Source organism: Aegilops tauschii, chromosome 2 (assembly GCF_002575655.3).
Source record: "Aegilops tauschii subsp. strangulata cultivar AL8/78 chromosome 2, Aet v6.0, whole genome shotgun sequence".
NCBI lineage: Eukaryota > Viridiplantae > Streptophyta > Magnoliopsida > Poales > Poaceae > Aegilops > Aegilops tauschii.
The window spans coordinates 283,548,767-283,559,722 of NC_053036.3; positions in this window are offsets into that span (position 1 = coordinate 283,548,767).

A 10,956-nucleotide genomic window follows, 5' to 3' on the forward strand; every position below is an offset into this window, starting at 1 on the left:
TACGTGAATGATTTTGTGTTGATGTCTCCTCTATGGGCTAAGCACTATGGCTTATATACACGCCAGAGAGGGTATCTAAGGTTACAAGGTTGGTAGCTATGAGCTAGGTGGCGGTAGAGATATTGGAGTATACGTCAAGTCTTCGAGAGAGGCAGTCTTGAACATGCCTCCTACGTGCGGCTTCCCGAGTCCATCTTGATCATGAATGGCGGCTTCCCGGCCCAACACGAGGAGAATGGGCCGGCTAGGTTAGTACCCCCTTATTCAGGACATCGTTGGTAGCCCTCGAACTAGTCTTCTATGCCGAGGACGATCCCTGTAAAATACTCCCTCCATTTCGAAGATCTTGCCTTAGATTTGTCTAGATACGGATGTATCTCACACTAAAACATAACTAGATATCTACCTCCGTACCGGCCTATCTATCGGTTAGTTTGTACACTCTGCAGAGGTTTGCGCACTTTGCCCCACAAGACTCGATCTCCTCCGTTGTATTTCTCGCACTGCATGGTGTTTGAGAAACGGATGACTGAGACACGGTCTTTCCGAAGAGGTCCCCTTAACCGATAGATAGGCCGGTACACCTACAATCCCCTACATCTGCTAGCCTATCATGGAAAGGTTTCCCACAACTTACTCATCTATGCCAGAGCCCATAATGGCTTGTGGCTGCACACGGAAGTTTCTAGCATGAATAATCTTATGATCCCTTTGAGCCTGGGTGGCATTCCATAGGGTGATCACACGGGTACTCCGGGATCCCCTTGGGCAAGCACTGGGTTCTCCAGGTGCCCGGGCAAACCACGGGGTGCTCCAGGGTGCCCCAACCATTCCACCTAGATGTGTATTAAAGTAGCCACCTTAAGTTTCCCTTAGCTAATATAATAACTCTCACATCTTTCATGAATTCTCTCAAAACCAAACCACGTCTACGAGCATAGCATAGTCGTATAAGCATAATGTAGTAACACCCTGGGTTTGAATGCAAGACAATAGGTTCCTACCTCATCAACTACCTCCCAATACCCACATGTTATCAAATCCTAACCATGCAATGTTTGAGGGGTTGAAACTAATGCATAAAAACTAGGTAATAAAGGGATATGATCAAAGTGTGAACTTGCCTTGTACTGTTGATGAAGATGATTCGCACTCATAACTCCTAATAGTTCAACTCGTCACACTCCGTTCAATCTATCGTAACCACACATAAGCAAGCATGCAAAAGAATCAAAGAAAAGATCTCGGAAAACTTCTAAAACAAAAAATTAACTCTTGCAACAGAAAACAATTTCTAACAGTACCAAAATTAAGTGAATTTGGCCTTATCAGAAAGTTTAGGTCAAGAGCTTGAATTAGCAAAAAGAATCAATTAAATCAGAGTTATAGAACTAGAGTTATGAACAAAAGAAGTTTGAATATGAATCTGAACAAATTTCGAAATTTGAAAATTTCAAAAAGTTTATGTGACAGGTTCACAGGATAGGTGAAAACAAGACGAGACTATAGGCGCTGGTTTCATCTAATTTAGAGTTATGGCTATTTGAAAAATCAGGGCCAAGCTGTTTTACGGAAGAAAAATAGCTATGGCTAAAATAATTCTAAGTCTAATGTATAAATACAAAGACTAATTGATAATCTATTTTTCTACCGTACTAGTTTAGAAATAATAAACTACAAAACTATAAAAAAAATCAAAGAAAGATACCTTTATAAGGTAGAGAAAAGACGACTTCGGAGAGAGGAGACAACTTCAAGAAGTTCCGCCGGAGAGGAGAAAAATATATTTTTTAATGAATCTAGTCAAACCAAAATATTGATTTAACCCGAATCGGATGATTTTTAGAGGCTCTATGGGTCTATATTTATAGGTGGAAAAAAGGTTTAGGGGTTAAAGGCTAGGCAATGTGGGACTAAACGTAGACGTAAAAATCGAAAAGAGAAAAACGCACGGCTAAAGTGATCGGCCCGCCGGCGCACGCGCGATGCGGTTTTTTTTGAACTTTTTTTAAGAAAAAGAAATATTTCTGAAAATAATATTTTTTTTCTCCAAGCCTAACCGAAAAATAAATATAAACAGTTACGGGCCTGTCTGCTGAATATGTTGCGCACGTGGGCGACGGATAGTTGTAGGCCGCACACGCAGTTTGTTTTTTTAAATAGAAACAGAAAAGGAAAAAACTGAATAACGAAAATAAAGATAGAATTTTATATAGGCATATTATATATCAAAATTTTCAGAAATTGATTTTCTACAATATGAACATTTTTCTTGCGTCAAATAAAATCCGCATAAATTCAAATAAATCAAATAGTGCTACTGGCTCATGTGAAAATAAAATAAAATATTTTAAAATACCAAAATGATTTCAAACTCATTTTTCTCCACTTTTCTACTGTAGGGAACTATTTTACCCTATTTTTGCATATATTTTATTTTTGGAGAAAAATAATTTGAACAAAACCTAAATAACTTCAAATTGAAAATAATTTCAAAGGGACTTTAAATTTGATTCTTTTAAACTTCCAACTCATATTTGATATGATTTTAAGAAGTTTTATCTTCTCTCATGAAAATCATTGAGTTGCATAAAGTTTCTGAATTTGAAATAATTTCAAATAATATTCAAACCTTTTTCATTTAATTAAATGGAGGAAGTCATATCATCTTCTCTCTAGGGTTTTGTGATGAAATGAAATTTGAATTCATGGAGATCATAAATGTAAGGTGAAAGTTTGGGAAAGTCATTTCATTCCCTCTCATTCAACTTTCAAAAGTTTCAAATTTCACTCAATTTCACACAAGCAACCACACCACAATCAAACAAACAATCAAAACTATTTATTTAATATAACATTCCAAAATTTAGAATTTTGGGATGTTACAAACCTACCACCCTTAAAATGAATCTCGTCCTCAAGATTCGGAGAGGCTAGAAAGAAATAGGGTAGGTTTGGGGGTCTTCTCAAAATCCGTCGATCGTCACAGGGGGTCTGGGGTGCTACCACCCTTGGAAGTATTGTTACGGTTCCATCAAAACTCATATACTCCATCCTTATTGTTGACAGTGTCGGTCTTCTCAGATTCTCAGGAAAATTCCTACTCTGGCTCTTCTGATAGTGGCATAACCTTTTTCCTTGATTCTTCTGTCTTCTTATCTGGATACGGTTCTTCTGTGACTAGGTCTTCTTAGCTAACAGGTCTGGCGCCAATACTAAACAACTATCGATATCTCATGGTGGTCAACAATTTATGGTTTCTCCTAAAGGAAAAGGGTCGGGGCTTCGTTCTCACCGTATGACCTACGGTTGGCAACAGCTGCCTTGTTCAAGGGAAAAATTGTCATACCATTCTAAGGTTTAAACAAGGTTTTGATCGTCGTCGCTCTACTATGGGTTAGGCACTCAGATTTACCATCCCTTATAGCAAGGCGAATAATAAGAGTAAGTCAGTATGGTGATCAATCCATCCCGCACCCAAATCATTACCTTGTACATGGTTTAGTGAATCTGGCATTCTAACACTCGGTCATCCTCACAAGCATTGCATAATTTCTCTTGTCGATGAACCAAGTTCGGATAAATCCATTGATTCTGCAAGCCAAAGAAACATCTATCGTTTCTTCTCAACTCTCAGGTTTTGCGTTACTCCTATAAGATCGTCTATTGATAAAGGCATATCCTCTTCCAGGGTTTTTCCTTCAGCAAGAGTGTGCTTGCTCCTTGGTAGGTCCTGGAGCCTGTAGGTTATAGCCCATCTCATCCCTTGTAAACCTTGAACTCGTCATCGGGGCAACTGATCTTTATTCCAACATCCAGTTTCCTAGCATTCTTAAATCCATACAATGGTACTGTCTCTCTTCCCTCTATTGGTACCAAACTAAGACGGGATTACTCAGACTCATCATGGAGTTGCAATTGCTCCTTATTACCAATATTATACCTCCTTTATATCCAATAGTAATTCATCCCTTCATTTTCTTGGGATATCCCACATATCGAGATAAAACTCGTACTTATTTTGTCCAAAGTCCACTCCGTGGAATATCATAATCCTTCCTAGAGGTCAAGTGTCCTCACAGGGTATTACCACCCTTGGAATGCACAAATTCATCCATAGACCATATTTCTCATATCCTCGAAAATGGTCAAAATCTTTCTTCATAGAGTAACTACTCATAAAATCCAAATCAGTACCCACGATGCTAACTTTATTGATTTTCAAATTATTACAATCTCCTGCACTTCCATTACATGCCTCAACTCAACACCTCACTAATAAAAAGAAATGTCCCCACTACTACTACTATATTTCTCGTTGCAACTCAACTATTTATCACAAGTCTCCTTCTCCTTGGGACATTCTCTGGCAAAGTGCCCTGCTTTATCACAACGGAAACATATTACTTCTGACAAGTCTCGAGGTTTCCTTGTGATTATATAGCCTCCTGGGGTCCTCATCTTCCTTTTTGGGTAACCGTTGAAGTAGTGCCCTGACTCCTTGCACCTGAAACATGTGATATGGCTCAGGTCCTTCCTGGAATCCAATCTATTTCTCTTCCTGGACTTTTTCGTGCCAATTAGGGCTTCTATTTCCCGTGGGTCATACTCTACTTCCTCTGTCGGGAATTCTACTAGATCCCCATTCAAACAATTCTGGGAGGTGTGTTCTTCTTCTCCACATGAATAACATGACTTGGTGCAGGGTTTAATTCTGTTTCCTTTGTGTGTGTCCTCGACATCTTCCTTCATCACCAGTTCTTCTAAAATTTCCATGAGGGCTCCTTTCATTTCTTCTTTCTTCTGTTGGATGGTTCTTTGTACCATGGGGTAAATGTGACACTGAGCAGGGTAGTGGGTAGTCCCTTCACACAAGAAACAAGTGATCTGCCTAGTGGGGCATTCTTCAGCTGGGTGACTTCCTTCACAATTAGGGCATTCATCCTTGTGTTCTTTATGGTTGTGTCCTATTTCTCCACAAAACTTGCACGCACAGGGTTTCTTCATATCATTTCCATAAGGCTTCAAATTCGGGGACACAAGATGAGAATTTAGCAGAGTCAACTTAAATTCTTTCCAAGTGGTTACTCCTTGCCATCCATTGATGGTTTGGTACATCCTCCACCAAGTAGCAGCACCTCTTTCAAATCATTGAAGAGCATGTTGGGTCATATCCTTTCCAGCTATAGTGTTATTCTTCACGTGATCCTCCATGTTCTGAATCCATCGGTCCGTCTCCAATTGACTTATCGGTCTCGGAAATGTGAGTTCATCTCCAATCATCCTCTATTGGGTCCATGGGTTTTGGGGTGAGATGGGAGAGATAGAGAGGGATACACACAATACAAACAATAGTTTTGAAAAGACAGATTTTTATCTTGTGGTTGTCGGAAAAACATCAAACAAATGACAGCTCACAATCGTCGCATCTAACGTAGGTATATTACAGGGGTTTGGTCTTCTAAAGGTCAATAAATCTTCAAAGTCACCAAACTCTTCAAGTCTTGTTCATCTCTCCGATGGCTTCTTCCGATTGTGCTTGTCCTTCTCAAGTTCTTTTGCCAGATCATCTCTGTTTACGCGAAGTCTCTCGTGACGTCCTTTAAGAGTTGCGTTCCAAACTTCTGGATTTCAACATCCTTGGCATGAACCATGGTCCTACTGTCCTTCAGTTCCTGAAGAATCTCCGGTATCTCGAGGTTTGTTCCTCCAGTTTGGCTACTTCAGCTTCTGGGTCCTAAGTTCTTCACGAAATGATTTCTCGTCAAATACGGATTCCTGCAGGTCCATCTTAAAATTCTTGATGTAATACTCCAGATCCTGGTGATACACCAGCTAAGGTTAAAACTTCATCTTTTGCTGATAGGTGCTCCATCAGCCTTCTACCATCCAATCCTTTCGAAGAAATGCATGCTTAACTCAGCACGGTGACAATAGCATAAGCGGGCGATAACCTCATGGTTAGCCGTGTTTATGCCCATGTCTCTGCCATGAGCTATCAGTCCATAGTTGATATCTTCTGTCCTGGGGTTTTCTTGACTAAAACTTTAAGTGTTAATGCTCCATGTTCCGGTCTTTCTCCGAAACACCTTGATCTCGGGTATTGACAGTTTCAATAGCCTGACTAGTTCCATAAGGGTAACTTTCCTAGGTCATACCAATCTGGAAATTCTTCAGAGCCTTCAAATTCTCATAGTCTTCGGATTCTTCAACCGTTGTAGTTTCCATTATTATAATGTACGGTAAAATCCTCTTCATTCCGAAGTGGTCTTAGTTGTCCGATATCTTGTCCTTCTTGGAGTGATCTCATCAGCTAAATCATCGCGTGGTCAAAAAAGGGAAAGGGTATAGTCTAACTAAAAGGGAATATTTGATAAAGCTCAAAAAGGAAGAGAGGTAAAAGATCTTTTTGGAAAGTAAAGTTTTAGAGAAAATCTTTCCTATGGGCTTGCCAGTTTCTAGGGTCACGTCCTACATTCAACATGTGCTCTGATACCATCTTGTAGCGACCGATCCAATGGATCGAAGTCTCTGTGCTTAAGTGTCATCCCTGGATCGGTATGCTGACACACACAGTACTCTAGGATCTATAACAGAGGTAAATCACATGTATAAAGTAACGTAAATACTATTACCTCAATCCAAATAGCGGAAGTAACAACAAGGTTGTCGAATTCCCATCAACACCAATGGCAAAGTTGAGTGTAGACATCGTAACCCTAACGTATCACTTACTCGTCGTAAGAATCCCGCAACATGAGGCGTTGCAGCCATGCAGGTCAGTACATTGAATGTACTGGCAGTTTCACACTGTAGAGCAATGCTGAATAATGGCTATCACTACATGCTTATTTGGCTGGTGGAGGCTCTAAGTTTAATTTTGCATAAAGCTATTTTTCCCTACAACAAAGGAATAAATTTTATTTAACTACAAAGTTGGTTGAAATATTGAGAAGGTTCCTCCAACTCAACCCCAAAGTAATAATTATAACCCAACAAGTTCATTAAGTAATGTGATGAGATCAAATCAATAATTCAAGTACCAGATACTCAAGATGTCCATAACCGGGGACACGGCTAATCATGATTACACTACAAGAAAAAGGCTTGTTAGTGGCGCACCTAATTTTGCCATTAATGGCGCACTATAGGTGCGCCACTATTACCATGCCACTAGTAACAAATAGTAATGGCGCACGTTTGGTGCGCCATTACTATCACAGATAGTAATGGCGCCATTACTATGTCTAGAAGTGCGCCATTACTATCTGACTTAGTAATGGCGCACCACATAGAAGTGCGCCATTACTAACATTTTTTTTCAAAAAAAATTGCAGAATTTTTTTTTCAATTTTTTTTTCAAAAAAAATTGATTTTTTTTTCTTTTTTTCTTAATCTCGGGTCAATATGCTTAATCTCAAGTCAAATCACACTCCATGGTTAAACTTCCGAGAAGGTCACCCATCCTCACAGTACTCCAGCCCGAGCACGCTTAATTTCGTAGTTCTATCCAACCCCAGCACCAGCTCACTTAACAGGCACTTGTTGATATATCTACCATATCAATCCTATTAAACCTTGTTGATGTCTATGACTTTGTTCATGTTCATGAGTGTGATGAAATTTTGAAAAAATATTTCAAACTTCCCGGTCATATTATGTATCATTTTTTGAACATTTTTTCCAAAAAAAATCGAAACCAATTTTTTTTCTATTACTAGTGGCGAACCTAGCAAATGGTGCGCCATTAGTAAGTTTGATTTTTTTTTTCCATTTCCCCCCTCTAGATCTTAAAAGCCCCGTATCTTTTATTCTGTTAGGTTTTTGGGGATTCTGAAAATCTGCAACGGGGTTCCCCCGATTGAATTCGGATGTAACTTTTCGAGTACATGATTTTTCATATAAAAAACTTTTTAATCCAAGTTCGTATGCAAAAGTAGCCCATTTTACTAAATTCCAGAGAGATTTTGCAAATAAAGTCGAAATCATATTTGTAATTTTTCCCAACAACTAGACCACATATCACGTGGGAAACTTATTTTCTTTTATTTTTTTGACATTTCCATCATTTTTTAACTGAAAAGGCGGTCCACGGGGGGGGGGGGTGCATTTGGTTATGAGTTGTTAGCAGTGGCGCACCAGGGATAGTGATGGCGCACCTGTACAAAGTGCGCCATTACTATGTGTATGACTTGGTCAAACCTTGGTCAAACTTAGTAATGGCGCACTTTGCATAGGTGCGCCATTACTAAGTCAAACCAAGGTTTGACCAAGTCATACACATAGTAGTGGTGCACTTTGTACAGGTGCGCCATTACTATGTCAACTAGTAATGGCGCACTATCCCTGGTGCGCCACTGCTAACAATTTTTTTTCAAAACTATTAATGGCGCACCACACACCAGGTGCGCCATTAGTAATATGTCAATAATGGCATACCTATATCTGGTGCGCAGTGGCGCACCACATACATGGTGCGCCATTAATGTCCATATTAGCTATAGCCCTTTTCCTAGTAGTGTTAGTTTGTACACTCTGCAGAGATTTGCGCACTTTTCCCCACAAGACTCGATCTCCTCCGTTGTATTTCTCGCACTGCATGGTGTTTGAGAAACGGATGACTGAGACACGGTCTTTCCGAAGAGGTCCCCTTAACCGATAGATAGGCCGGTACACCTACAATCCCCTACATCTGCTAGCCTATCATGGAAAGGTTTCCCACAACTTACTCATCTATGCCAGAGCCCATAATGGCTTGTGGCTGCACACGGAAGTTTCTAGCCTGAATAATCTTATGATCCCTTTGAGCCTGGGTGACATTCTATAGGGTGATCACACGGGTACTCCGGGATCCCCTTGGGCAAGCACCGGATTCTCCAGGTGCCCGAACAAACCACTTGGTGCTCCAGGGTGCCCCAACCATTCCACCCAGATGTGTATTAAAGTAGCCACCTTAAGTTTCCCTTAGTTAATATAATAACTCTCACATCTTTCATGAATTCTCTCAAAACCAAACCACGTCTACGAGCATAGCATAGCCGTATAAGCATAACGTAGTAACACCCTGGGTTTGAATGCAAGACAATAGGTTCCTACCTCATCAACTACTTCCCAATACCCACATGTTATCAAATCCTAATCATGCAATGTTTGAGGGGTTGAAACTAATGCATAAAAACTGGGTAATAAAGGGATATGATCAAAGTGTGAACTTGCCTTGTACTGTTGATGAAGATGATTCGCACTCATAACTCTTGATAGTTCTACTCGTCACAGTCCGTTCAATCTATCGTAAGCAAGCAATAGTAACCACACATATGCAATCATGCAAAAGAATCAAAGAAAAGATCTCGGAAAACTTCGAAAACAAACAATTAACTCTTGCAACAGAAAACAATTTCTAACAATACCAAAATTAAGTGAATTTGGCCTTATCAGAAAGTTTAGGTCAAGAGCTTCAATTAGCAAAAAGAATCAATTAAATCGGAGTTATAGAACTCGAGTTATGAACAAAAGAAGTTTGAATATGAATCCGAACAAATTTTGAAATTTGAAATTTTGAAAAAGTTGATGTGACAGGTTCACTGGATAGTTGAAAACAAGACGAAACTATAGGCGATGGTTTCATCTAATTTAGATGAACGAGTAAAAAGTTATGGCTATTTGAAAAATCAGGGCCAAGCTGTTTTACGAAAGAAAAATAGATATGGCTAAAAGAATTCTAGGTCTAATGTATAAATACAGAGCCTAATTGATAATCTATTTATTCTACCGTACTAGTCTAGAAATAATAAACTACGAAACTACAAAAAATACGAAGAAAAATACCTTTATAAGGTAGAGAAAAGACGACTTCGGAGAGAGGAGACAACTTCCAGAAGTCCCGCTGGAGAGGAGAAAAATATTTTTTTTAATTAATCTAATCAAACCAAAATATTGATTTAATCCGAATCGAATGATTTTTGGAAGCTCAATGGGACTATATTTATAGGTGGAAAGAGGTTTAGGGGTCAAAGGCTAGGCAATGTGGCACTAAACGTAGACATAAAAATCGAAAAGAGAAAAACGCACGGCTAAAGTGTTCGGTCGGCTGGCGCACTCGCGCTGCAGTTTTTTTTACTTTTTTTTTTAAGAAAAAGAAATATTTCTGAAAATAATATTTTTTTCTCCAAGCAAACCGAAAAATAAATAAAAACAGTTACGGGCCTGTCTGCTGACTATGTTGCGCATGTAGGCGACGTATAGTTATAGGCCGCACACGCAGTTTGTTTTTTTAATAGAAACATAAAAGGAAAAAACGTAATAACGAAAATAAAGATAGAATTTTATATAGGCATATTATATACCAGAATTTTCAGAAAAAGATTTACTACAGCATGAACATTTTTCTAGCGTCAAATAATGTCCACATAAATTCAAATAAATCAAAAGTTCTACTGGCTCATTTAAAAATCAAATAAAATATTTTAAAATACCAAAATGATTTCAAACTCATTTTTCTCCACTTTTCTACTGTAGGGATCATTTTACCCTATTTTCCATATATTTTATTTTTGGAGAAAAATAATTTGAATAACACCCAAATAACTCCAAATTGCAAATAATTTCAAAGGGACTTTAAATTTGATTCTTTTAAAATTCCAACTCATACTTCATACGATTTGAATAAGTCATTTTATCTTCTCTCATGAAAATCATTGAGTTGCATAAAGTTTCTGAATTTGAAATATTTTCAAATAGAATTCAAACCTTTTACATTTAATTTAATGGAAGAAGTCATGTCATCTTCTCTCTAGGGTTTTGTGATGAAATGAAATTTGAATTCATGGAGATCATAAATGCAAGGTGAAAGTTTGGGAAAGTCATTTCATTCCGTCTTATTCAACTTTCAAAATTTCAAATTTCACTCAATTTCACACAAGCAACCACACCACAATCAAACAAGCAACCAAAACA